The 4,684-nt window shown below is 40.4% G+C and overlaps 1 pseudogene; it reads right to left on the bottom strand.

The window, feature by feature from the left end:
* Positions 1 to 357: 357 nt before the first annotated feature.
* On the bottom strand, positions 358 to 3,629 carry LOC123473751 (annotated as a pseudogene).
* Between the last annotated feature and the right edge of the window lie 1,055 nt (positions 3,630 to 4,684).

Consider the following 4,684-nt stretch of genomic DNA (forward strand, 5'->3'; position numbering starts at 1 on the left):
TGCAGTGAATCAATCCCACAAGCCCGGCTAGCCCAATCGGTAGAGCATGAGACTCTTTTTTTTAATCTCAGGGTCGTGGGTTCGAGCCCCACGTTAAGGGGCAATTTTTCCCACTTAATATTACTTACATATTTATTGCATTGCGTAATAAAGAAAATCAAAGCTCTATTACAGAACTCGTTTTTTCAATTGAAAACATAATCTTGACAATAACAAAACAAATTCAGTGCAGATTCATCCAGATGATCCCTGATGTCTTCCGTCCCCTATCAAACTGAAAATATTTAATTTTCCAGATAAACACTTTGGCTCAAGTAATGCTCTACAATCAAAACCTCGTCTTAGATGTCCTTCATTACTTGCATTGTTTTATTTAGCATTTTCAATTGACATATTTTGTGTTTTGGATTTTACGCATAAGGTAAATTGTTTTATTGTTTCATCAGGATCGGATGGGTAAATGTCAACAGCCAAAGAAAAAAAAAAAGAAGACAGACTGATTTTACCACAAAATGCAATGATCGACGCGGTTCATTGGGCTTCCGGCTGGGTAATTGAATTCGCGGGCGAAACCCTCGTTGCTGGAGAGCAAGCCAATAACGCGGAACCTGCTCGGACTGTGCGGATCCGTCAAGATATGGACTTGAGACGTTCGGGCGTTTCTAACTCCGCACTACAGATTGGCGTAGGTAGGAAAAGTACCTGATCTGATGCGAATTGTTCCAAACCAGGGCAACAGAGGCCTGAACTCCATTGGCCGCCACGTAGAAATTGTGAGCGCGATAAGCTTCACGCAGAACTCCGTTAGTCAGCGATATTCTCACCCTGAGTTGTCACACCGTTAACCTAAACTCACCAATGCAGATAAATTAAATTAGGTTGCGCAAACCAAATCTTACTGTAGAAACAAAAATGACAGAAAGGAAGAGACACTTACGCGAAGCCACTGGGAAGGCTGGTGCAATTGATCAATAAAGTATTGGGCACGTTCCAGGTAGTTAGCCAAAGTTTCGTGGGAGTCCACTAGTTGGCCGTGTTACCTTACTTGTCACTTATTAGACCTTGTACAAAGTACAACTTGTCAATCTAGTACTAGGTTTTTAAGCGTCATAGTGACAATAATAACTTTGATCATCAAAGCCGTGGGTGATTTCACGACCAACGACGCTTCCAATGCCTCCGTAATCCAGTGCTCCTGTGTAATTTAAATAAGGGGGTTGTAACAAGTAGAAAATTAAGACCGTGTTAAACGTGAATTTTGATTTACGCCAGACGACCTAATCTAGAAAGCGAGGTTGCAAAATACCGGCGGGGAAAGTTAGTTTTTTTGTTTTTCAAAAGTTAAGATCAATGACCCGGCCAAATTGTTACTAAACGTCTAAAAGTTAGGGAAAGGGGAGAGAGTGTTCGTGTTGCCTGATTGGAGTTCCAACTGAGGCTCGTAGAAGGCGTTCACGATGGAAGGATGTGTTCCGATTCTGCTATGATCAGTCGGCCTTCGTAGAGCTCAGGAAATCTTTTTTGTTCAGGAAAGAATTGGCGTTCTGCACGTCTTGGAAGTGTGTCGTGGGGCTAGTAGCTGCTCAACTGCACGAATCAGGGTGAATAAAATTGACGTTTGGAATTGAACTTTCAATGAAAGCATTCTTAGGTCGTAAAATTAAATAATGTCAAGTTACTCCCGTCATAGTAGGCCTCGAGAGCAGCCTTGTCCTTGAATCCAATCTGGGTAATCAACAAATTCACTCATGCAATCAGCTCTTCTCACGTGCGATGGCTTTCGTGTCTGTATCCATCCAAGTGGCATCATCAACCGAAGTTTCGGCGTTTTCAAGTTGGCGATCATTAGAGTGGTCTTGAAAATAGTCACACTTAAATCACTAGGGATGAGACTTGTAGTCTAATATTTGAGCGGTTGGGCTAAAACCACTTTGATTGCGTTTGTTTTCAAAAGGTTTATAATTAATGGGAAAACTAATATTTTATTCTTAATCAGCGTTTAAATTTAATTTTTAATCAAATTCCAAGTCGAAATTGTAGACCTGGCTTTTAGGGAGAAGAAGTCGGACTTCAAAATAAGCCTGATTTTTTTGGTGTGATTTTGTTTTTCCCTAATCAAAAACGTAGATATAACTTTTAAAAAAGTTATGATTTAGATCCTCAAATTAATCGAGGTTCACTAACTTATGCTATCGTTTTTATTAAAACACATAGTTTTTAAGTTATTTGAATTAAAATTGGTTACTACCGTATAGTACGCCCGCTCAGATAATCTCAAAATACCGGGTTTTTGCGGCTTCATCGAAAGCTCTTTCGACGTACTTGGCACGGTTGCAGAACCCGACCAAGTTGTTTGCCCGGATTAGCGTAATGTCGTCGACCTAGTTATTATTTCATTATATTTAGGTTTCATTCTCATTTCGAAGAGTATTGGAACAAACCAGCTTCAGGTTGGCTTAGTGCCGTACAAAACGCTGGAGAAGGCGAAAGCTAAACGATCATTTCCTGAGTGGTGTAACCTCCCAAATCCTTGACGAATCGCCAGTGAATGTAATTGGCAGAAGGACAAATCACAATTAGTTACTCACTGATATAGGATGTTGTAATTTAACCTACCAATTGTGGGGGTTGGTGTGACATCTAGAAGAGCGACCAGTTTCTACAAGTATTCCGTTTCGGTGACGATAATGGCGCTCAGTTGATGATACACTGCACCGTAATACCAGCTAAATTATAGATGTTGATCAGATATTCTCCCAGTTGACCTGCATAAGCAAAAAGTTAAATGATACATTGCACTTTTGCCAGTAAAGATAAATAAAGAATTAAGCAAACCTTTCCGTTGTTTTTGGTGGTGGTTGGAACGCTGGTCGGTCCATCTCAACTTCGCCAACCAACAAGGGGTTGTATAGGCGAGTGATGTTACGACGGTCTTCAGCGGTGTTATAATCAATACGAAAACAATTAATCATCGTTTCGTTACATAAATGAATTTGTTAACCGAAATTACTTTGGCTAATTCGGATTCAAAGGTCCACATGGCTAACACATCAGCGCCGATTTGTGCATCGGTGGCACCGCTGTGGCCAGGTAATCTGAAAATGGTTCGGGCGGCACCGGTGATGTTAAGGGGAATAGGCCGACATGATTTCGGGGAGCCAGATAGAATTAACCAGGATAGAACGAGGCAAAGCCAGTGAACTTTGATCAATCCAGTTTGATAGATAAATTACGTTTCATAAAGAAAAAGAAATAAATCAAAATCTTGGCAGTTTTACGTAGATAGTGCTTTGACTCAGTGTTTTCAGAGTCAGAGGTAGTTGAAGAACTTTGCGTGAAGTAATTGCGCTGCTACAATCGGCGGCCGGCGACAGTGGCCAACTTCCAGTCAAACGTAGTCTCATCCCAGGTGTTTGAGTCATGGGCCAATTTCCGAAAAGAGCCAAGAGATCAGTCAGCGGTTTGAGGCCAATAATTTGATGGGGTCTGTAAACAATGACAGTTGAGATAATTGTTTTTAACCGTGTTTTTAAAGAAATAATTTACCGGTGTCGGAAACAAGCAGAACATATATCGCGGCAAGTGTTAACGGGGATGGCATCAATTTGGGTTATTTCTCGCGCAAACATGACTGAGTGCGTCAAATGTTTGAATTTTAAATGAAAATCAACAACGAACATTTTCTAATTTAACAAACATGTGTTTTACGTTAAGACAATGTACAGACCTTTGAGGATTTCGGTCAACTCATCGCGCAAAATGTCGAACTGAATCCAGCGTGATTTAGAGTCGGGGATCGGATATTTCGATCCATCCACCGCAAGCGTAATGAAAAAGTCCCCGGCAATACAATAAAGGCAGTCAAATCCATTGATTCGACGAGATTAGCGGTTGAAATTAGGAAATGTTATAATCCGTGATTTAAAACATCAGAGTTAAATGGCAGAATACGTGCTGGAAATAACTAAAAGGATGGGTACCTGTCACAACGCATTCAGTTGTTGTGTAAATAGCTTTTCCATCGGCTGTATCAAGGGAGCAACGCCTTCTTTGGCGGATTCGTGCTTCGATCTTTCAACACTAATTGGCATATGGGGAAAAATATTTATTGGGTTGAAACAAGGTGTCGAAAATGAAAGATTAATGGAGGGTATACCTCGCTGCAAAGTTCGTGTCTGGATGACGTAAGCATCGTTCATGCCAAGCAAAGCAATGAAACCAATGATCGTACAAGTGTTACGACAGGTAATCTTTAAATAAAAGTATTTAAAGGATCGTAATTAATGGTTAATAGTCAAAATATTCTTGTAACGATTGACAATGCCTTGGCCATGTTTGTGAAGATTTTTGCAGATGCTAAAGCAGAAAACAAAATTAAGGAGGGAAAAATGATTTCAAGATTTAAAAAATTTCTGCTTTAATTAAAAGAAGCCAAAACATCACCCTGGATCAGGTGATGGAAGCAACCCTTGAAAATGACCTGGAGCACAACTGTGTTACACTGCATTTATATAGGCCGCTTTGGGGGCTTGTTGATGTTGTTGTCGGGGCCACTGATAACATCTCGTGATCTAACCCAGCAATTTCGCTTCCTATCATAAAATGATCTGACTTGGAAATATTTCGTTATTAGCCTCTTGGGGAAATATCTGAAAGCCTGGGTACGCTATAACTCGCACTATTT

Source organism: Daphnia magna, linkage group LG6 (assembly GCF_020631705.1).
Source record: "Daphnia magna isolate NIES linkage group LG6, ASM2063170v1.1, whole genome shotgun sequence".
Lineage (NCBI taxonomy): Eukaryota > Metazoa > Arthropoda > Branchiopoda > Diplostraca > Daphniidae > Daphnia > Daphnia magna.